General features: G+C 38.6%; 1 long non-coding RNA gene across 5 annotated transcripts in view; it reads left to right on the top strand.

Annotated features, from left to right (window-relative positions):
• The window catches only part of LOC112467682, a 34,882-nt gene extending 10,680 nt beyond the window's left edge, over nucleotides 1-24,202 (top strand). For all 5 annotated transcript variants that reach the window (XR_003042298.1, XR_003042297.1, XR_003042295.1 and 2 more), the window contains exon 4: nucleotides 24,142-24,202. This is a non-coding gene — a long non-coding RNA (uncharacterized LOC112467682). The remainder of the gene's footprint in view (nucleotides 1-24,141) is intronic.
• The last annotated feature ends 1,431 nt before the right edge of the window (nucleotides 24,203-25,633 follow it).

Raw genomic sequence — 25,633 nt, 5'->3', positions numbered from 1 at the left:
CTGATATAAAAGTTTAATTTATTATTATTATTTATATTCAACTTTTATGTTCCAAGAGGAATAAAATCACATGAATTTGGCAGAAGATCCGACCCAATCGACTTGCAAAATAGCTCGTAATGGACCAAGAGACATTTCGAAATCATTTGAAAGCGCTTAGAAATTTAATACTTAGAAAGAAAAGAAGTAGATGTAATATGTATTATTCCAACGCACACTTTGGACCGATATAATACCTGATAATCGCTATTATCCCAAGTAGAACATAAAACTCATATTATAGTGACATCATGTAATGACGTTGTCATGACTTTATTCATCACTTAAAAGCTACCTGTCCAGACATGAATAAAATCATGATAACGTCATCACGATGTCATTATAATTTTACGTTCTACCTGGGTTCGCCGCAAACAAAAGAGTTTTTTTAGCCGTATTCTAACCGGGGATAGAAAATAAATTTCTTTCAGCAAATTCAACAACAAACAAAATAATTTTATTATATGTTTGTCCATAAATGTTCATTCAAGTTTGCTAGCTCTTAGTTTGGGTTTATCTGTAAATATATATTTTGCACACATCATTGCACACACTTGGCATTTGTTGCGGCGTACTGCTGTGTCGTACACCACAGTCACCTTGCTGCCATTCATGTGGCGAAACTCGAGCCGACACACAGCGGCGTTCCATTTGTCATTATTTGTTATTAAGTTATTATCGAAACGCAATCGCGGTAGATATCGCGAAGGAAAACGTGATCATTTTCTAGGATTAACTACTATCAGCCCGCGTTTTTAATTAACTCTTATGATCAACGATTTGTATCGAGTGTGCGGCTATGTATATCGAAACAAATATTTCGCGATTTATTTATTTGTTTCACGGAATAAACGAAGAGAAAAGTGGGAATTATGAATTATTCATTATTTCATTATTATATATACTCAATTATTTTATTACAATATATTTAGAGCACTAATTGTTTCTTTAATACTTAGATTGTAATTAATTCAGTTCACGTTTAAACTTTTAGCGACTTTGAAGTGCAATTCGCTCATTACTTTTTAACTGAATAATTCAAATAATAGAAAGCCATGGTATATCAATGTTCATTAATAAATGTGTATTTTATAGGACTGGTATGTTCGAAATATACTGCAATGCGTATGCTAAATTTCAATTGTATACATTTTTTAGTCTGTCGGGCGTCTTGAGAGGCGTCTAGCCGTTAATATAATTTTATTAAATTAAATATTATTGCACAAAATGTCAAAATAAATTCGATTTCTATTCCTGCATTTTTCGATTATTAACGTCGTGGATCTGAAACGGACCGATTTCAAGTCGAGCGACATTGCGATGTTAATTAGTAAATACAATCGCAGGCATTCCCGTATGTTTTAATATATGGTAATCGAGTAATAGATACTTGAGTATTTTACATTAATTTACTGAAACTCGTATATAAAATTGATCATATACAGGTTACATGCGTGCAGTATGGTAAAATTGTTTTGACATCCTGCATCTACATATTATGCGGTCAGTTAATTACCCTCCCAACTCGGGCAGATTTTGCCTCGTGCGTGCGCAGAAATTTCCATAAAAATCATCGTGTTCCGGTGCACGGGAGCGCGCCGTGATGCGATCCGAGGCCGATTACGTCTTCGTTGTATTACGTATCATCTCGGAGGAAAGCCGTCCTGTTATGTGTTAGGTAATCGATTGGCCGCCATCGCGAATCCTCCGCATCCATATTCATGGCCGCCGCGTCGCTTTATCGCGGGCACGAGAAAACGACGACCTGCTCTGGGAAAAATTTGGGAACCCACGATTATAGTAATCAAATTATTTCGATATCGTATTATATAACCTTACAATTTTACGTATTTGGACTAGAAATAACACCGCGTAACTAAAAATCGTAATTAGCTATTCTATCTATTTCAAAGATTTTTAATTTATACTAGTCAATTCTCTCAATTAGTTCTGTCGATATTCAGTTAAGTACGCAAAGATAATTTTCACTTAAAGGGCACTAACCAAAATGTTAAAGTGCTTAATGGGGGTCCAAATTGGTAAAAATTTTTTCCAGAGTGTAAAATAACAAAATTACGTTCCGAAAAATGTGCAGACTGATACCTAAAAGTTGTTCTCTGATAAAGACCCCAGACATTCGTTTGTTTGAGAATATATCTTGAATATTTAAGTCATGTTCGCAGAAACTTTTAAAATAAAAATTCCAAACAAATCTCTAAAAAGAACCGATATAAAAAATAATCCAAAATGCGTATAATTTTACTGAGATTTTTATTTGTAAATGGCGAATAACGCGAGTAAAGGAGAAAAATGATAAAAAAGCTTTTATGTAAATCTCTATAAAATCGCTTTAGTCCAGAGGAAACTTCTCAAAACAAAATTGACATTAAGTAAACGTTTAAGTTTAATCTCATTTGTATTGCTAATTCTGTCATTTGGATATCTCCGGCCAGGCAAACCCTTTCGCGGCGAACCCTTCCAGCGCGCTCTCGAGACGTCAAGAGTGCGCTCTCGAGACATCAACGTCGGTCGCGGGGTATACGCTTTATGGGCGGATTAACGCGCCCACACAAGGATGCGAGTGCAATTATTGCGCGGAAGGTCGTCTGCAAAGTGTAGCCTGGTCGTCGGTTCAGGAAAACGTTGACGGCCATCCGCGCGCGTACGTATGACGATAAATGCGAGTCACGTCATGTATCGAATACTCTATTCGGCATGCATCCGTATTCGAATGGAGTCATTAGTTGCCTCTCAAGGCGCCTATTAATTCGCGAATATAGCCGTCTCGCGGTTTTTGATAGGGCTCCATTCGACAGTCCGATCACGAAGCCCGATCAAATCGAATGCATGAGCCTTCCATCTCTCTTTCTCACTCTCCTCGCACATTATTTAATATCTTATTCTTATGCAAAATTTCACGTTAAGCGAAATATACTCGTAGGTTCGCGGAAGTAATTTACACTGTAAAAAAATTTTGTAAAATTACAACTATTATAGTGAGTAATTTTGAGACCCACTATAATAGGTGTAAATTTCCACACATTTTTAATTTGTGTAATTGTAATACAAAATTACTTTTTCCTTCCGAACTGTAATTTTTTTAAATTACAACTATTATAGTGGGTCTCAAAATTACCCACTATAATAGTTGGAATTTTACAAAATTTTTTTACAGTGTACGTAAAGAATATTTACGAGAATTAAGTATAATCGATTTCGTTTAATATCACAGGTTTTTTTTCATTAGATACTTTACACATATATTAGGGGTATTCAAATAAGTTAAAGTTCAACGGTTTGACAGGTTATGTTGGGTTAAAGTCGAGTAAAAAGTTAATTAATTAACTTTGGGCGCGCTACTCTTTAAGGTTATGCAAAATACATAAGTGACTCATTAACCTATCATATTAATCTTTGGGTTAAAAGTTTAAAAATTAACTTTTTACTCGACTTTAACTCGACAACCTGTCAAACCGTTAAACTCTAACTTATTTGAATACCCCTATTATATATCATTAAATTATATATATATTAGATATTTGCGCTGTCAAGGGGATGCATAAAAGTTGTTTCCAAAGCCCAAGATTCTCGGAAACAGTCTCAAGAATTCGATAAGATAAAAATTTAATAATCCAAACGACTTTACGATTCAGCGAGAGAATAGACGATTGTAAAACCCTAAGATCTCAGAATCAAGGATCTTGGAATCAAAGGCTTTAAAACGAGCAGACATTTTATTACTTTTCCTGAACCGAAGGACACTGGAATTCAAGGATCCGAGATAACAAACGTTTTAAAATTCAATAACAATATTTTTTTTCTCCCTATAATGATCCGTGACTTCTCCGGTGACTTTCTCTGGAGACTCTCTTCTTCTCTTTCTTTCTATTGGATTTAGTCCTCGCGACGCTTAATCAGGAAACCGGCTCTAATAATCGGAACAACCATCACCCTGAATATGTAACGTCGTCGGATATTTTCCCGCGGTTACAAAACTAACCGGTTTATATACAATTATGTGTTTTCTTTTTTATTTTTCCTTTTTGTCGATATATGCCCGAGTATATTGAGTCCGATGGGAAAATGCGATCTCGCGACGATTAGAGAGAAACGTAACGAGCTTCCGATCGCGTTCTGATTCTTGTTAATTCCCCAGCGCAACGGAACTAGTCCAAGCGGTCGCGCGGTATCGTCCGACACCGCGGACGGGACTGGTTTATCGTGAATGGAAACTAAGTCTGGTTTGCGCGGTCCGTGCGCACGGCAAAAAAGAAAAGTGGGCCCGGAGGACCTTCGACCGGCCAAAAAGTCTTCCGCCTCGGTTCAGAACGGGTTTCTCATTGAGGATTAAGTGAAAAAGATCCTTGGACAATGGCGCGTATCGGCCACGCCGATCGGCTTCCTTCAGGGCTACCAATTGGAGCGTTGCGTTACTTCGACGACGATTCACAGCGATTTGGATCGCGACTTAACTCTTTCACGCGGAAAAGCGAAACCACTTCTCTAACTATTCAACGATTTAGATTTCTCGGCTACCTGATCACTTAATTGAGTGACTCGTAACTGACAAGTAGTTCATCGACGCAGCACAGCGTCGGCCCAAATCGCGAGAAACACAAGAACATACTCTTCATACTTCATAATAATCGAAAATGTATTTTATGTATATTAGATATTAGAAAAATTAAATTAATAAACGATCAGGACTGAAATTGAAACATTTGGGAAACGAAGGATTGGAATGCTTCGAGGAGTATTTTTAGTTCTCTGCGATTTGTTCATTTACGTATAATACGTTTGTTTGCATATTTACATATTCGATATGAATCTCGCGAAGGAAAAAACCGATTATCGAGTTAGATGCAAATCGGCACACGCATCAGGAACGCGTAATCACGGCACGCAATTAAGCGCGCGATGCCCGTATCCTTTTCGTCGAGCGCGTTTCCAGACCACGGGACTTCGGTAATCGCCGTTTTACCTTGACGCGGCTAAAAGCGAGACGGGACGACGACGGGACACGACGATGACGGTATACTGCATTGAATGCAAGCTGAAAACGATTATCCCCGTGGCATATGTCTTAAGCGGATCGCCATCCCGATCCGATCGCTTATTATTGTTCTCACCCGCGCATTTTTTATTGTAAATTATGCGCGACGCGAAACACAAAGGCCGAGTCCTCGCGCGGAAACAAAGCGATCCGCTGCCGCCGGTTAATATCGGGCTATTATCGGGCGAGGTATTAATCTCGCGACTCGTGTGCTTACGTGACGCGCCGAAACGCGACGGAAATAAATTAACGAGCGCGCGGAAGGACGGTGTAGTTGTTGTCGCGTTTTTCCAGGGACCCACGAGTTGATCTAGAATTTAAATTTTAACGTAAGGTTTGATTCGATTAGATTAATTAAATAAAAGTAGATTCTTAACAACAACATCTGCATCGTAAAAATACAGCGAGATACGTTTTTTATTACACACCTGCGCTTCGTGTATTTCAAGGAAGATAATTTATTTCGGCGCGAATATTTATTTTCAGAGTTCTGTGCGAAAGAAATATTGCGATCATTAAATGAGAAAGCCAGTTAGTCATTGTTTGCAGAAAAGAAAAACATTTAGTTGATTTAGAGCCATTTAATTTAGATTGATTAATCCAAAACATATTAATATATTGTCCACGCGTATTTTTGGAACAGAAAATAATTTAGGCATGAAATATCTTTTTTTTTTCAGAGAAATATGTAAAGTAAAACGTTGTGTGAAAAATCGAGAGAAATTGGAATCACTTAACGTTTCCGAAAGCGTATTTAATTAAGATCCAGAATCAATTAATATAATTCGATTAATTAAAGTTGATTAAGATTATATTTTAATCCACAGTCTCGTGTTGTAAAAACGCAGTGTGAGATGTATATTATAAACATTATATCTGCCTTTCTGAGAAAAATACATATTTATTATTATTTACTATTATTTTTATTTTCTCGTACGCGCGTTCTTTTTGCCTTGAAATGATCTATTTTAAAAGAACCACGTTAAAAGAACAGATAAATACACGTTTAAAACGTAATAGGATTGTTCGCAAAATTGAATTTCTAAATGTAATTTCCTGTAATTTTTCTTATCATTATTACTCGTCGTTGTCCTCGGGAGACATAATAAGACGTCTCATAACTATACGTTCATATTCGAATCACTCTTGAACTGCGCGTCTCCTCCGAAAATACCTCTTCGGCATCTGTTCAAACAAGATACTCGTACATCAAAAGCAAAAGAATGTCATTCGGGATTTCTGATAACGCTGTTCGATGTCATATCTTTCTAATGATATCTCATTGATCTCTGTCCACTGGCGCACCGGCAATGATATGTTTATTATCATTATTAAAGACATTTTTAAATATTTCGATATCTAAAGTTGTTAAGATCCGATAGAAATTACACGTACTAACAGACGAGAGGAAACAAAGCCGTTACGTTTTACTGTTAATTAAATTAAATTTATAAGGCAGAAGTCGTAATAAACGCATAATGTATACAACGAGGTCAACATTACGTCCATAAAAAGTACGTAATTTTATTACACGATAATTAAATAAATATAATCGTAATAAAATTACGTACTTGATATATGTAGTATATTAATGATGTATGTGTATAAATCTAATTGAAATTAATAATGCAATTCCTTACATACATAAAATATAGCAATAAAATTTGGAAAATACGTATATCGAAACAAATGTAACTCCTAAAATGTAACATATTTGTGTAACTTGACTGACTGAACATGTGAAGAATATGCCAAATGGTCAGAAAAATAATGCGGTGCTCCTGGGACACATTGTATGCTCTCCAACGTGGACAGGAAAGAGAAATCAAAAGTGTAAGAGAGAGGTGGAAGATTGAGTAAATAAATGTCGATGGTTTCGTTCATTTCAAGATAGGGAGAGAAAGAGAAGAAGAGAGACGGAGTGAGAAAGAGAGAGGCATTCGTATTCATCAAGTGCACGCGTCAATCACGTGTCGAGTATCCCTAATACATGTTGTGATAGTGACGAAATCGTGGCTCGTTTAGCGACACGTTTCGCTTTTCTCGTTCCGCTTTTCTCGCTGTTGATTCCATCAAGAAAGCGGTGCAAGGTAATTAATCGGGAATTTAATTAAACTCGTTCTGTGTGGGCTCCATCTTTTCTTCTCTACTTTATATCTATTCTGGGTATCTGGCTTTTATCTCCGTTCTTATTTACGATCGAGGAACGAAAGTTTAGGACCGTAATACTGGAAATAGCCAGATTCGGCCCTGAGCAGATGAATAATAGTCTTAAAAAAAGAACTCGTATATCAAAGACACGCCGAATGCAAAAGAATCGACTCTTTCGTGGGCATCGGCAATTTTGACATTAAGATGAGTTTCAGTAAGGGATATAAAAACCGGGTACCGTCGAAAAACCGGTTGATCGATGTTTTTGTCAAATTTCTCGCTCATTAAAAACCGGCTAATCATCCTTGGTAGACGCAGTGTCTACCACACTGGTCCCATTAAGCTTTCATCTCTTTCCACGATTTATTTGATTAGGTATATAAAATCTGGTGAAAGAAATAACTTTACGATATTTCACGCGGGTTTTTTTTTCGTAAAAAAAAAAACCTGTGCAGTTTTAACATCAAATTACTCGACTCGAGACTCGACTAGATTATCTCCCGATTCGAGAGAGACAAATCGCACTTTTCCTCCCGTTCTCTCTTTCTCTCTCTTTTTTACGAGGTAATTTACAGGATTATATTCGACGCTTCTCTCTCTCTTATCGGAATCTTGATCGCGATGAGCAATTATGGTTGAAACGCTCGCGTGTTAACGATATCATAACGGAGGTTTTTAATCTTTTATTTTATGAAGTAAAAGTTACGACTCAGTTGAACAATAGCATACCTTCTAGATGTTTTATCTACTGATAACAGTTCGATAAATGATATGTAATGGTTGCGGACAAGTTGCAGACAAGTACACAACAACGTTACTACGCCTTTAGCGCGATAAGCTACTTCAAATTGTCTGCTTTTATTTGCTCGCCTTCGGAAACGGGGCTTTAAGATGCCATAATCGCACATCTCCTCGCAAATTACACCAGAGGGATATCGGTTTAAAAATAGTGATATGTATGTACGCGAGACAAATAAATCATTCATGCACCATACCTATTCTTGATGTCGTATCACCAAGATCTGTATGTCTACATGTTAACTCGATCGAATCTTCACGTCTTAAGCTGAAAGTAAAAGTGAAGTTAAAAACTCGCGTCGAAGGAAATACTCGGAAGAAAAATTGCCGCAACTTAAAATTCATTGATGCTTTCAGGGAAAACTCAGTTTTGTAACAAACTTTTGAAAGGGTCCTCTATTAAACCAAAGGGTGTATTGAACGTCATTTTGAAATAAAATTATAACTGCTAAATTGAACGTCCGACGCCCATGAGCCATCGGCATTTACAGTTTTTGATCCTTGATCGCGTTTGCTTCGGCCTTGATTCTATATTAGTCTTTGGCTAATTATCGCGTGCTGTTAACGACCGATTAATCGATTGGAAAATATAATACTTCACTTAATAATACGATTTGAAAATAATATATATTTTCTTTAATAATTATTTTTCAAGTCTTCCTCTTGAGCAATGAAAATCTATAATCTTGACTGTGTTACGGAAACAATTGCACAATAAATCGATTTGGAATGGAATTTTTCGATCAAGTGTCTTTTTCCGGCTGCCATTGGTAAAGTTGTTTGTTTGTTTTGTACTGTCTTGCCGTGTACCTCTGCATCGTTCGGTGTTTGTTCGATTTTTAGTCTAACTCGCACGATACCTTATCTCTCGTTAGCTTTGCTGGCGCGTTATCACTCGCTCATACTGATTGGCAGCGGTATACCTATGAATTATGTTTGACTTACGTCTTGTTTTATTGCCGCATCCTGCGGTTCCGAGAAATTGCGGAGGTAGCGACCAAATGAGCCGAGAGAAGTCACCGCAATTAATTTATTGTCAATTAAATGTGTCATCTCTGCGACAGACGCAGACGTTTTAATTAATATCTTTCCTAATTAAAAGTCATTGTTCTCAATTAAATAAGTAAGAAGCTCCAATCGGCAAATGACTTTCTTAAACTTGTACCTCATTTTAATTTATTTCATTTCTGCGCGAGAGAAACCTATAATTTTAATTTTTCACGAAATTTCAACTACTTTATTCTATGAAATTTTTAAACTTTTCCTATAGTATTCTAAATTTCTATATTATCGAATACCAGGAACTGTATACAAGGCAAAGGGGGGTCTAAAGGTCCAGATAAAAAATATCTCAAAGTATTTAAAATTCTACAGAACGACATATTGATATAGCTTCTGAACGAAAAGTTATCACTTCATTCAAACGAAAGCAAAAACTACATAAAAATATAAGGGAAGATTAATCTCGTACTCCTAACGCGCACGCTGGGGTCAGCAGTGACCCGTATCACTGAATTAAAATCGCAGTGTCATTGACAGCCGGAAGCGAGCTATCAATGATATCGCTCGAAAGCCAGAAATCTTCTCGTTTGAAGAAATCAGATGGTCGAGAACGTTCTGTGTGAGAGTTCCGAGAAGACCGGGGAAGAGGTCGCAACGACGAGGCCTTCCCGAGGTCGCCATTATCGCAAGTACAAATATGGTTTACGTCGTCACCGAGGAGCGCCTCGGGATACATAATGCAGGAAACATGCGAATGTGGCATTCTACATTTTAACGGCTAGACAGTTACTTGCACGCGCGCGCCCGCGTATCACGTCACGTGCGAGCACTGATAAGACTGCTTAATGACATCGGTCGAGCTTGTAAGATAGTACCCGAGACCTAGAAGTAGAATACGCTTGAAACCTTGAACGTTCGCGGATACTCGATAATTTAAAAAATGAAAAATTTCCGGTTACTTTAAAATAGCGACAATATAATTCGAGCCATGATGTAGGAATTCTGGGATCGCCGAAAATCATATGATATTTTCGGACGTTTGAAAATGACAAATGTACTTTGAACCATGATGTAAAAAAAGCAGGGATTAATATTTTGTTAACGATGCTCGGCCAGTTGATATGATGTAAAGATATTTCGATTTTAATCCACACATCGCGAGTTATAATTTATGATCAGCTTAAAAATCATGCGAAAAAAGATCCTTGATTATGACTTTGAAATAACTTTTACGGAATTATTACGTAAAATGACGAGGTGTAAATGAACGTGTAAACAACTGATTTTTAAAACATTTTGCGTCGAATTTATTTGAAATGTTCGCTTCACAATCAAGTTGCAATCGTAGGAAAAAACAGAGATATGATGTTTTGTTGATTTGCTTCCGTCGACAAAGAGACATCCACTTAAGGCGAACTGAAAAACAAAGTTGCGTTATCTATTTACTTATCAAGCTTTATTCGCATTGAAATTTTCTAATCTTTATCGTCGATTATTTGTTTAAGTTCATAAAATAATACATTAAGGTGTCTACACTGTTAAATTTTTAGTGTCAAATTATACTCAATTTGAGGCATTTTCATTAACTAAATCAATAAAGTTAAAATAATATTTTTTTGTGGTAGTTAAAAATAACAAAATGTTATTTAACTCAAGGTATTGGTTTAAAATTCATACTTTAATATTTAATAATTTAATCAGACTTTTTCATTGCCGCCGACATAATACATTCTGAATTAGTATAATGTGACAATTAATATACTGCATTCCGAAACGAAGTGATTCTAAAATGATAAAAATTTCGTGTTGAACAAAGAAATCTTACTCGCTATTCTGATTAATTCTTGATGGACTTGCAACTTAATATCTCTGATAAATTATCACATTTAATGTTAACAAACAACCGAGAAATAAAGAAGTTTTATCGAGAACAATCGATTAATCGGCGAAAATAGTGAGAAACTAAATCAAAAAGTGCGTCTGCAGAATCTGACGACTTGTTTCGACATTGATTCATAATTATGTATAAGGAAAACGAAGAAAGGGAGTGGAACTTGCGCAAAAATCTCGTGACACACCGCGGTACACAAATGAGATTTTGATCGCGGCAAGGGCATGAATTTGGACAAAGCGGTGTCCTTCGCCGACGCCCCAACGTCCTCATAGTTCGAAATCGATTGTCTCTCGCGATGGGAAACGAATCGCTTATTATTCCGATCGACCGTGATGACGAGCGCGTGTCGACTTTTCTTCCTGTTTCCGTTCATCACGCTTCGGTTACGAACGTTGCGTGCTCGCCGCTGAAACGGAACCGATATGTCACCGCGATGCGATATTAGCGTCCGGCCGAATAATTGATTGTCGATCGATGTACGGGCGAGTTTTAACGATAACGCGAAGAATGTGGTCGAGTGTTATCTCAAAAGCTATCGCGTAATTTCTAGACATCGTCCGATCTTTTCCAAGAATGAAAAGTTCTTAGTCACTTTAAGAAATACTTTAAGACACCCACAGAAACGTCATCTTCTAAAGTCCACTTTAGAAGATTTATAACACGTCAGATTTTAAGATAGAAATACGTTTTTAATTTGAGACACCGTAAATTTTGTGGATTATGGGCAAAAATAAGCTTTAGATAATAATTATTGATTTACAATTATTAGCTTTATTTATTTCTTTTAATTTTTTATTAAACATTCTTATTGACAATTTTACATTCTTAAATCATTCATTTATTTCTTTTTTTTTAGTTCTAAAATAAAGATAAATTTTAATTTAAAAAGTCCCTATAGATATTATACGAAATTGTCGGATTTTTTCTCGAAAATTTGTCTTGAATGTTTTGATATAGGTATCATAAAAGATATTTCAGGAGTTTTTTTAAATGTCCAATTTATTTTTAAACATTTTAAAAATCTTTACTCTTGAAAAGTTTTGGAAAGCTCGCATAAAATTTCCAAACACTCGAGAAAAAGTGTTTTCTGTCCCAAGTGTCTTCGAACATTTTTAACCGTCCTTAGTGTGCCAGTCAATTAATCGATAATTCAGAAATGCAGAGAATTAATTGAAATGACGCGTGCAAAAAATTATTATCGGAAGCAACGCAAATAACAATTATCTGAAGTCCTTCGCGGGTGGTAGAATGGTGCGTTGTTTTCAAGCCTTTTATCGCGGATTACATTAATCACGCTAAAGATAAAGTTTTGGTAAACAATCGCGTTTCTTTAGCGTATCCCGATCATTCGAGATTTCCCGATATATATTTTCGTCTATAAGGCCATCCAGAAATTTTCCACCCAATTCCGTCAATTTTTAACGGAAAGATGAGGGGAGCGCGATGAGGGGAACCCTCCCGCCAATGTATACGCAAATGTATGATGATTTTGAGTAAATTAAAGTAATGTTTACACGTGTAATCTGAAAACCCTAACAAGTTAAACTTCAAATTGTACTTTTTTTAGTTTTTATTTATGTATTTATTTAATTAGAGTTTTTTTTAGTTTCCAAAGTTCCCCCCTAAAAGTTATAGCTAACGGCGCCAGTGGTTCGAAATTGCGCTCTATTTTGCTGTCGCTATTTTCAGTGATCGTGATCGTCATCATGTCCTCCGGTATGATGTTGAAACAGCTGACGTCTTTCTCAGCTTTGACCTTCAGTAGTCCAAAAATTGGTCTGATAAGAGCTTGAGATATTTACCAGTCAACTCTGTTATTTTCCGCGTCTTGCAACGCGAATTATCGCCGTCGCTCAAGATATCCGAAATACCTACCGCAATTAGAACGGTAGAGTGTAAAGTGTACGCGTATACGCGCGAATTGACTTTAGTTTTAATTCGATCAACCTTTCTCCCCGGGGTCCCACACCGATCAACGGAGCATCAATCCGCGTTATAACACGGTCATTAACTCCTCGTTTAGATTTCCCATCGGCAGATCTTTTCTCACTTCGCTCCACTCGGTCACTCGTGCTCGTCGAAGGTGAAAAGTCTATCTGTTCCCCTTCCCCTCCCCTCCTCCGGCCAACTTGGCCTTTCTCTTTCCTTCTTTCTTTCCTTCTCTCTCTCTCTCTCTCTCTCTCTCTCTCGCTCTCTCTCTCCCCGTCGCTCTCTTTGGCAATCAGCTCGCTCCGTTACTTCGGGGCGCGTATCGCGCGAAGACGACTCGCTCGTGGGATCGGCTCGGCTTGGCACGGTCGCTTAGCCGGAACGCGTTAGTGCGCCTCGAACGGTTCGAACGCTTTCTACCGGAGCGTGTCCTCTCCGCCGCCGCGCGCGTTCGCCGTGCGTGTGAGCATCTGTCCCGTCTTCCGCGTGTCACGGAAGTTCGGTCGTCGCCATCTTGGTGCACCGGAACGTGCGTGCGCGCCCGCGCGAGCGTACGAGCGAGCGAGCGAGCGAGCGGAATTGCACCGAGAGGAACGTATAAACGTTCCGTCAATCTCCTGCAGATCTTACCGCTCCGCGCGTCACGCAGGTTCGAAGCCCGCGACTGCGTCTGTGTGCCGCGACAATCCTCGATCGCCGGCGGAATTGCCTTGGAAAACTCTCGTGTGTATCGCTCCCTCACGGCGCAGGGTCGCGTCTCGACGAAGGACGCGCCGGGGGTGGTTCCTCCATCGTGAAAGACGTGCCGTCGACAGTTTAGCGAAATCTATTTGCGAGATCTATTCTTCGAGTGTCAGTTCGCATTCTTTGACTCCAATTGCCACTTCCCGGACCATTCTTTTTCCGGATTATCCCTGACATCCTTAAAGATCTTATATTTCTACTGTGAATTCCTTGAGTGCGCGCGCATCCTCATCTTACACACTGCCCAATATTTAGGAATCCTCCAATTTTTATTGAAAAAAATCTCAAAATTTTGCTAAAATTCTTACGAGTTTTTACAATCCTTCGACTTCAAGTTTCTTGCGCGATCGCCGAGTTGCTGAATCTTTTAAAAATGTTTTTCAATTGTACTTGAAATTTCTAATCCCTGAAATCTTGAGCTTCTGTTATTGTCACCCCTTTTTTTTCATTAAATTCTGAAAACCCGAAAATTCTTCCATCATCCCCCTTCCTCGTTCCCTCAAAATAAACTCTCAAATACTACATATAATTGACACCGAGAATTACTGGAAACCTGCGTCAATAGTTTCGCTTCGTTCAATCGTACTCGTCGAGTGTCCGGGAACGCGGACGGCCGGAAGAATGATCGATTGACCGATCAATCCGGAGTTTCCGAGATCCTGACAGTATTCCAACATCTGTGAGGGATTGGAGGATTACCATTCGGCATCGTTACCGGTCATATCTCGCAGTGGACCATGTTGGAGTTCTCCGTGCACCATGCCGAAGTCGGTGCGTATAACACGCGGCGCGACACGACCCGCGACCCGCGATCCGCGACGCGTGCGCGGAATATAACGGCAGAAAAGCACTTTCTCGGACGCGCGCTTTTGCAATCGTTTGCATTTCTTTCGTACCTACGTTTATTCCCCTTTGTCTTGCTACGTCATTATACAGGGTGTCCCGAGAGTCGCGCCGAATTCCTTAAATTGTCCCCTCTGTGCCTTTCTAATCCGCGTTAAGTTGAGACGAAAATCAGGCTTTAATCCAAAAACATGTAGGTAAACTAATAAAAACATGAGATTACAAACGTATAAATATAAACGTTGAAAAACAGATTAATCAATATAACAGATACAACGTGCTTGTATGTACATCCTTGTCCATTCGTCATTTTATTTTTAACGCGGCGCGGCGGTCGCTATTGTAAACGACCGTGAATAAAAGAAGAGATTGACTTGCGGAGAAAGCCCAACGGCGCAACGGGCAAATCGCTGTTCCGGCATTCGGCTGTTGGGTTTGAAAACGTCAGCTAATAATCAGGCTAATTACAGAGCGCGGAATTCTGCGAATGCAACGATGCGTTGCGCGCCCTTTCGGATATGCCGTGCTTGCACAATACCGGCAATGAATGCACGTGCGTGCGTTGCCAATGGGGAATGGGGGGATTCTCAATTGAATGATCGCGATGTTATCTCGTTAACTGTAATTGACTTCATTACTCGTCGCCTTCGATATAGTCTGCCTACGATTTTCTAGAATGTTCCTCCGCCGGCTTATAAAGCTGTTGCGTTACCGGAGGGTCAATCCTTCAATCCTCGATTGAACTTTCTTGGAGATACTCTCCGAGATTAATATCTGCAAAAGAATCCTGAATAGACAGTTTCTTACATATGCATATGTATATATACGATGTGATTAATATTAGATGAGAGTTATATATAGTCATGAAATATTAATTGTATTATTTAAAATATATATGTACACTTTCATGAGGAAAGTTTTGAAACTAAGGCATGCTTGAAGAAAACAAATTAAAAATATTATTTTAATTTTCAAAATATATAATATATCGAAATGAACTCATTTCTTCTTCCGAGAGTTTCAAGTATTTGTTTTTTTTTCTTTATTTCTTTACTTACAAAACTTTTTGCATAAAAATTTGCATCTAGTTGAGAATCAAATTTATGTCTTGTTTTCTTCTTTTTGATCTGATTGTGAAACAAAACGTTTTCTTGGACAGATATTCTTTTTCCAAAAGGAGACAATCGGAGGTTGCGAAATCAAGAAGGGAGTGTTTAGAATGTCCCAGCCTCGATTGTTTCGCAAGTTTTCTCAGCGGTGCATACACGAAAAAAAATGATATAAACAGCATTTGCTAAGCTAAGAACAGCAGTTTAATTGAAAATTATCAGTAATTTAATAAACAAATAATGTTTTATTCGAATAAGAGCATGACGTTTTTGTTTCATTAATATTATTATTGAATTAACAAGATTATTTTCAATTAGATTGCTGTTATTAATACAATGCCATTTTTTCCGTGTAGTTGCGTGTCACATAAAAGTCTGATACCTCGACCGAACATTCCAACACGTTTTAAACAACTTGTCGTTCCAAGATTTCAGTGGTCGAGCAGCATTGACCGTCTCGTTTCGTGAATAAATTCAACCAGCAGGAGCCCTTTCAAGCAGCAGCCCTAAATCACCAGTCGTCAACGTTTTTCTGACCTGGCAGCCTCCGATTTCCATCTTCTTAGAAAATCGAAAGAGCATTTGTCAGAAAAATGTTTCGTCTCAAGTAGCAAAATAAAAAACGATTTGCGGCCACAAATTGGTTCGGCAACTTGAATACGAATTTTTGTGAAGAATATATGCATCTTTAAATTCTCGCTCGAATCTGTCGGAAAAAAAAATTGTAAAATGGGAAGAAATGAATTAATAAGCTTTATTTTGATACATCTTTGGGAAATGAAAATAATTTCTTTATTTATTTCAAGCTTATCTTACTTGTGGAACTTCCCTTATCGCAGTATCCTGAATACACACAAATGACACAATGCAATGCAACACCTAAATTAGATATACCACTTACATGTATGTAGGAGAGAAACGAAGTATGTCCGACGAATAGAAAGCTCTCGGATGCACGCAACTTACATGGAGTGAGCAATTAAATCCGTAAAAGACAAGATTACTTTTTTCCTTACAGATGGAACGTCAGATTCCAGATTCTAATCTTGTAGGCAGATGTGCTGCGAGATGACTGACGGTATTCCTCATTATAAAGATGATCTTGCGATCCGTAATAATTATACGCCGCGCATAAGAAAGGATCTATGCAAAAAGAATTTTAAAACGCTATACGCGTGACGCGCATTTTAATATCGCCATTATCGCCGTTCGTAAAACAATTAGCGACGAACATTTCGTGATCGTGGACACACTTGGCATCTTTCGATTATCATTTTGTTTTTTTCAAGAATATACGAAGGAAAGAATAAAGTGTCATCGAGCAGCGCTGCCATTCGCCTCTGCGGAGATTACCGAGCGATCGAGTAATCGAATATCGCGCGAATCTCGCGGGTGCGGTCCAAGTCGGCCGGTGTTCTTGAATTGAAACGCGGCGGCCGGTTCAAGGATCGTCTCGATCGCGGCGATGAGATGTCCTCAATGAATCGAGGCGTGAGCCACGCGTTTCCTCAAGGCAAGCCTCTCTTTATTGCCTGCGTCCGGACAATCCGTAATAATTCGCATCGTTCGAAATGAACCGAACACGCGCTTTTTTTTTCTTCTTCCCTCCCTCTGTTCGCAGCCCTTTCGAAAAGTCTCTCTTAGATTTTTATAATGCATTATTAATATACCATGAGAAATACACGCGAAGTATTTATGTTTAAATATAGATAGGAAGAGGCTGTAAGGGTCCTATCTATATATATTTGAATTTCGAGAGTCTTTATATTATTACTTTTTATTTATGTTTAACTTTGTATGAAATTAATATGAATGCTGGACAGTTTTATGTAAATTTGTGATGAATTAATGTACGTGGTATATACTATCATGTATATTAATCATATGATGTTATTATTTATATATTAGACAGATTTATATTAGATAGTAATTATATTAGATAGATTTGGCCAGATTTTGCTTATATGACATATATTCATGTAATTATGTCGATTTTTGCTATCGATTTTTCGGATTTCTTTCTTCCTCTCGATTGAGCAAATTTCGCGTACAAACGAGACGCAACGTACCGTGAATAAAAGGCACGTTAAAAAAACAGAATTTTACGCGCACGTGGTTCGCTTATTACCGTATACGCGACAAGGTTGAAGCTGAAAGACGCGGTCCCAGCCTTAATATGCAAATTACGTAATCGCGAGGCAAACAGCGCGCTCGAAATTATTCGCAAAGTTATAGAGGAAGGAAAGGTGGCACGAGAGGAAGAGACGCGATGTGTCCCTCGACATCGCGTATGTCGTGCGTCGATCGTGGTATTTCGACACACATGGACTAGGATCGAATACCGTCGCGTAAAATACTCGACGAAAATGAACACACAAACGTTTTTGTTTGGAAATGCCTCGAAATGTCAGACGCTCATCATTATCTCGAAGTACTATCGTATATCTTTAGATTCCCTTTTCCCCCGGAAGCCAAACCCAGCGAGAAATGACCCGTCAATTAGACGTCTAATCGACGTCTATAAACGTTGCTTTATAGACGTCGATTAGACGTCTAATTGACGGGTCATTTCTCGCTGGGAAATGATAGAAATGTGACTCAGGAATATTCGCTGATAGTGCACACGCAATTTTACGCTCTTATCTTCTCCAAGAATTATGAAATTTACAATTAGTCTCTCTCTCCCCCCCCTCCTCGCCTTTCTTTCTTTTCCTTTCTGTTTCCTTTTTTTCTTTCTTATTTGAAAGTGCATTTTCTCTCCTATTACGAGCGGTCGTCTGGTCGATGCCCATAAGCGCCGATCGTCGATCACCTGAGCCGCCGATCGACATCCAGGAATCCCGCACGTGTGCACGTCATCGGATCGCGTGTGCTGGATTTCTATGGGAATCCAGAACAATGTGTCGATTACGTGACGGCGATGTGAAGCGTCTCCCCCGCATTCCGATCGGAATGCACGGTCAGACGTATAGTGCGTCTTGAATCGTTCCGTTACTTAATATAAATAAATATGCAGGCACGCAGGATAGTTGCGTTTGTCGTAACAACATCCTAAGGATATCCCATTACGATGATGTTCTACAGATATATCCTTGGAACGGTGATACGCTATGTGGGTTATTACTCTGAGGCGTAGGGAGGTGAGGGGGTCGGCTACAAGGGGCCAAGGATTGCCACAAGTGGTCACGCTAACAAATTTAATTACAGCGATCGAGGGTTAATTCGTCGGCGCACACGTACCCTTGAACTTTTTTTTTTTAGGCGTCCGACATTCATTTCAGAGCCATTGATGCCTCGATCGTGATTACCATTCTCGAAATCGGCACGAGCGACTCGCGATTTATTTAAACGAGTCTCGTGCGCTAGTAATTTCGAAAGGATGGTGCAAGCCAGACGTGTGTTATTCGGCGGATCGATTGCATTTGGAAATACACGCAGGGACGCAAAAAAGACGTGAGCCAGGACGTAAAAAAAGAAAGAAGACATAAAAAAAGAGCGATCGTATTTTTTTTTGGTTACTCGATCTTAGCGCTGTATCAGCGTCAACGAAAAATTGCTGACTTTACTGTACGACGAGAAAAAAAGAGTTTTTAATAACATTTTATGCATATTATTTGCGACATGAATTGCACAAAAAGTATCTTTAGATATTTGGATAAATCGAACGCAGAACAGTTTTACACTTTTAAATCCAAATATCGATTCGGGGCTCAAATAATTTGCATGACTACTTTAATTATACGTAAAACAGACAATTTTTTATTACATGTGCGTACGTGCTGAGCCACTTCCGTAGAAACGTTTTCACGTGCGCCCCTGGACGCCGAGGTTGTTTGCGTTTTTTGAATGGAGCTGTAAGCGACGCCGCGGGCGAGCGCGAGAGACGGTGAGAGGCGATCTCGGGATTATAGAAAGTCTTCAAAACGGCTTTTTTAACGTGCGCGCCACACACCGCGCCGTCACGATAAAGTGGAGCGAATTAATACTGCCTTTAGCGAGCTATAGAGATAACTGATTTCAGAGGTTTATTAGGCAATCCATTCCGATGCAGGGCGTTCGCTTGAGCGACGTCCAAGAGGATGGAAATATACTCGAATAGGTATTTTGTCCCCGGCCGTTCACCCAAACCTAATACCCTAATACCCTAAAATCAAATGTCGAATGTTTGAACGTTCAATGTATCTTGATATACATTTGGGAAGGGGGGGAGAGATTGTGCGTTTTTAAATTTAAAGTTTAACAAATATCCAAATGAATAAATATACAAACAAATATCCGCGCGTAAAAGCATCTAAAATGTTCAAATATACTAAACGCGCGTCAAATGTGACAAATAAGTAAAGCTAGTATTACAGTACTAGCATTAATCATTGCATCACCCAATAATTTGTCACCACACAATTCTGTGTACTAATATATATAATTTTTTTATATTTGGCTTTAAAATATCAAAATTTCTTTCTGAAACGGATAGTTACAGACTATTTCTAAATAAAAAAATTTTATAAATGCATTGTTATTACTGAAGTTTGCGTATACATGTTCTTAAACAAGCGTTTCTAATGTACTAAATCTAATTAGATCATCATTGTATCAATTTTTCTCATAAAAATCGAAATAATAAATAAATTAGTTTTTTAATCCAATGTGCTTATTTTATCTTGTTACATTTGTAGATAACTTCAGGAAGTATTATTCATATTAACATTTTAATACGTTTTTTTTTTCTTAATATTTAGTATTGCTGTCATGGGCTTTGATTACAGCCTGACATTTCTTTGGCATTGACAATTAAATTTTTTATTGTATCAACGCTGATTTCATGATACCAAATACACACACGGACTGCCACAACGATAAAAATATTTTACTTACGTACATAAAGTATGTATAAAGAGTATCTCCGCTAAACTTTTAATAAATAAATAATTTTTAAGATGATGCAATAATTAATGTCGGCATTGTACTTAGGGACCTTGACTTTGATATGTAAATTTGCCTAGAAATTTCTTAATTCTACAAAATGTATGGATATGACCCTGTGGAAAGATATTTTTTTCATCTCGCTTAAAAATGATCTATAAGGAAGAGAGAGGAGCTTGATCAAGATTTACACAAGGGAATGCTATACAAAGAAAAGTAAATACCGCAAGGTTTCAAGGACCCGTTTTAGCGTGCATTCACGGTTGATATCGGTAATACATGAAGTAATGCATGAATTTCCAAGTACAAAGATGTATGAGAAAATACTCGAGCGTTGAGCGATCGCGATTTTGATCACGTTCGCTCGCTGAATATCATCGCTCGTTCTCAGGTCATCGCACATGGTGAAGAGCAGAAAAAGAGCGGAAGGGGGAGGGGAAGTACCAAGTGGACAACAGGAAGTAGACGGGGACACAGCCGTCGTTACAGTCGCCTTTCATTTGCATACGTCATAATGTAATTGGTTACTTGCAGCACGTTCGGCTCGCGCATCTATAGAGTACTGCAATTGATGGGAGCTCTGACCTTGTCATGGGACGAAGAGGGGAAAGATTTTCAACTCTTCTCAGTAGTGAATATTAAGTATCTTTGGTTAAATATTAAATAGCAAAAACAGTTTTGTACTTGAATTTTAAATTAAAATTGCACGGAAGTTTCGAGCAATCTTTAACAATTTATATACAATGTATATTATACATATATACATATAATACATATTATATATACTTACATATAATTTATTCCATATTATATATTACATATTGCATACCGTGTTAGTCTTTATTAACAAAATGCATAAATAATGAGATTGTTAGTAGGCTATTGTTATTATTATTAAAATAAACATTTACATTCCTGAAGTTTAACTTCTGACAAAAAACATGGATTTCCAATCGGTTGTAACAGAAGAGTCATCATAATACAAATAGATCGACTAACATTGCTATACGCAATGACGTAGTAATTCCGCTGTTTGGAACCGCCGTCACGCGCGCGGGCCATATCCGCATTTAAAGCCCGGATTCGTTAATTAACGCGATTAGCGTGCGATTCGCTGACGCATCTGGCCACGCTTGTGACGGTCACGTGCACGTGCGACGAAGTATAATGTGTCAGGTGCAATCCATGATATTCAGACGCTGCGTCGCGCGAGACGTTCCGGCAAATTATATATATCGGGAAGCCGGTTCCGGCAATCGGGCGCGAGCCGCGCGATTTGAGCAACGAGCGCGTTTAGGGAACGCGGGTGTACCACTTAGCGCGGATGCACACCGTATGTCCCGCGCTCTCGTTATATCACAGTGAGAGTCCGACGTTTAACACTGACTTTCTTCTGGGGCCGCCAATCGATTTTAACGCGCTTTCCACCCAGCGCTAGACGAGATAGAGCCGCATATAGGAAATGCTATACATTCTATGGGAATTAACGCGTAAAATGGATCCCAATGGATCCCGCATGCGTTATTTATTTCTCCTAATATCCCTTGTGCACTCTCGACGATGGAACTTCCCTCTTTGTTCAACTCATTTTTACGCTATGTATAAATACACGGCCCTACTTCTATAGTATCTTAACTTTTTATTTTATAGCGTCTTATCTAAATATTTTTAAAGATAACAAATTAAAAGGCAATGAATAGATTCGTTTAAGGAAGTTTAAGAAACTTTACAATTACATGTCAATCATCAATCTTTACATAATATTGTTCTTTTTGTTGATATAAGATTTCATTGATTTTTTTTTCAAGATTCTTTTTCTGAGAAAACATTGTGATACATCATTGTGGCACTCGTAAAGCTGAGTTACTTAGAAAAGTCACGATTGTTTCTTCGATCGGTCTTTTCTGGGCGCAAATACTGGGGGAAACCTCCAGAGAGATATTGCTCACATCTACAACGTAGGTTGTCGTGGAACAGGTTGCGGGCTTAATGGGTCACCGAGCAAACGCTTGTTCTCCAATCACCGCGTGGGGATCGATCGTGCGAGTACGCGTGTTTGCGCCTATCGAGTAAATAACAATCAAGAATAAATGGCGAAAAATTGCGTTGCCTCGTAATTGAATAAATTAAATTGTTCTGCACCGAGGGACGCGATTGTGTCGTTCGCGCGACGACTATTGTTCCTATACCAACTCGCGGTGACATTTGGTTGCGCTCAGAGAGAAAAGTAAATATCAGCAACTAGAAAATTGAGGATAAATAGCACCTTAATTGTGTATTGTGAAGTTTCGGAAAGAAAAATGAACAAGCTGCATGAATCAACGAAACATATTAAAGGAAATAGTCATGTAAAATAGTTCTATTATTATTCCCAAGCAGAAGAAAGGATGGTGATGTCAATGTGACGTTAGAATGGTTCCAAAATAATTATTAAAAGTCACTTTCGTCACTTTGACGTTATCATGACGTTATTACAACTTCGTGTTTTGCTTGAGATTGATACAAAAAATGTGTCATAATCTGTCATAATGCTATAATAATTAATTTCAAAAAAACGTTTATCCGAGATAAATAAAATAAAAAATATAATATTATTATAAGTGATTAAATTGAAGTTTATGACTATTTATTATAATTATTCCATTATATCACTAAAATTAAATCATTATATACAACTAATGAAACGACATTCAGCGTCACATTTGCTGTAACTCTATCCTGATCTTGATCATTCTCTGTATCACCTTTCGTCTTCATAACTTTATAAAACGAGTTGCGGTATATACATAAACTTCAGTCGTGGCATTATAATTACCAGAACTTTTGTTATTTTGTCTTCCTCCGAACGATTGTCGCCCAGGTGGAAATGTGTTAGTATTGTCAGAAATATGAAATTGTATTATATAATATAATGATTTTTTTTTTATGATATGTGATAGATTTTAAACAAGACGTTCTGAAATCATCAAATATCCTTTAATAAATTTTTTATAAAAGTGATTTTTCTAAAGAAAAAATACCGATAAAGTCAAGTTTATATATCATATATCTTTGTAACTGGACCTCTAATTAAAATTCAAGACAAATTTTATCTAAAATTGATTAAAGAAACTAATTTTATTTTCAATTTACTATGTTAACTAAAAAAGTTAATCCATTTAGCTTCCACACAGAAGGGGTTTAGCGAAAAGTCCGTTTAACTGCTTATAACACGGAAATTGTTGACGTCTCGCTCGTTGAAGAAAAGCTTTAAATTGACCAGAAGATTTGTCGCTGACAGCATCCGGTGATTTTGAGGCGTGCTGTACATAATATCGCAGCATTGAGACTGTCGTAAGAATCAAATACGCAAACAAGCCTAATTTCGCATTCATCTTTCTACCGGGGCTCAAGCCAGAGGTCACGTCGCATAAATTACTCCGGCAGTCAAAGGGTTAATTGTTGCGGGCCTGGCTACAGCTTAATGCTTATAGTTTAATGTCCGTCCGTCAACGTGGAAGGTCGCGATCGCCTCGAGGGCACGTAACTTTACGACGCGACCCGCATTAATAATCGCGTTTCCCCCTCGCTCTTCTCTGCCGCCCCCCGTCCCTGCGTCCCTCTAAAACGGCCGTGCGCGTCCCGATCTCACTCTGCTCTTTCCTTATCTGTTCCAGCACTTTCCACAGCCACCGAGGATGTCGGGGATGGGCCCCAAGGGCACGACAACGACACCGGTGAGTGATTTACGAGTTCTTTGAGAAAAGGGATCCGCGTTCTTTAATTTCTCTCTTCTCCTTCACGCGGATTTGGAGTTGATCCCTGAAACTCCAGCGTGTCTTTCAAAATCGACCCCCCCTGGTCGCATATCGGCGTCGATCGGCGACCACAGAGCACTGCATTATTTCTGATCATTCGCATCTGATGACGAATTTACTCGGTATTCGCCATTTCACGTTTTCTTTCCAATCACGAAGACGCGGAAAAAAAGAGGGAGAAGAAAGAACAGAGGGATCGTGAGGTCGCGCGCTAGAACTGGGAATTCGTGAGGAGACATTTCGTCAGCCATCGGCTCGTCGGGATTTGGTCCAGGGTCGACTGGTCCAGTTTCCGAGTGAGCGGCGGAGATTGATGCTAAAATATTAACACGCGCGTGACCCACCGATTGATGCACTCGCGGCCTGCCGAGCCCGCGACCGCCGTGTTCGCCGATTGAATTCGCGATTAGTTTTACCGCGCTGGCACGACGGCTCGGTATGCTCGATCAACCGATATCCAAATACCGGCACGACCACGGGAGACCCAGGTCTGATGAAACGTTATTTTTGCAGCGCGAACGTGTCGCGGAGAAAATTCTAAGTCATTATTACAACTCACGGCAATGAGTGATTAATTGGCACCCGGGTCTCGGAAGGTAATTCGTTTCCGAGAACGCGCGAACGCCTGTCTCCGATCTCTCGCGTAATAAAGATCGGATCCCAAGTACAGTTTTATATTTTGCTTGCGACAGACCAGCTGTCATAGTAATGGCCGATGCATATGCGCGCATATATGCACATGCAGCTGATGCAGGTTTTTGCGCGTTGTCGCTCGACCGAGTGAGTCACGCCGAATCTACATAGGGAACTGATTTCTCGGATCATCAAATAAAGAAAAGTTTATATAAGCGTATGGACGATGTTATGTAAAGATGACTTAATCTATCAAACGGAGCTTTTGGTACATCAAGCTCTTTAAAGTCCCCCTCCCTCGGGAAGGGGAATAAATTAAGAATAATTTAAACGCAGATTCTAAATTGTTAATAAATTTTTTTTATAAAATTTAACATAACGCGAAGGTTGCATATATAATTAACTTTTTTGTGCTTTAATCTTCTGGATTGTCACCCACATTGGATTACGACGTCAGAAATGAATAAATAAACGCGGAGAATCTCTCTCGTTTAACTTATGTCCATACAGACGACTCTTAATGAAACCGCTTTATTGCGGATAAAACAAGAAATATGCCGTAGACTGTGTTATCAGATCCGACATATCTGTTGAAATAATCCTCAGAGTCACATCTAGGTTTACTAGACGAAAACTCGTATTTAGCAACGACTTGTATTTAATCATTTTACACATTGTTAAATTAATAGATACTCAAATTCAATGACACGTTTTATAA

This window comes from Temnothorax curvispinosus, unplaced genomic scaffold, assembly GCF_003070985.1.
Source record: "Temnothorax curvispinosus isolate PA1 unplaced genomic scaffold, ASM307098v1 QBEX01017759.1, whole genome shotgun sequence".
Classification (NCBI taxonomy): Eukaryota; Metazoa; Arthropoda; class Insecta; order Hymenoptera; family Formicidae; genus Temnothorax; species Temnothorax curvispinosus.
The sequence above is the reverse complement of the archived record's forward strand: the minus strand, read 5'-3'. Positions and strand labels throughout refer to the sequence as shown.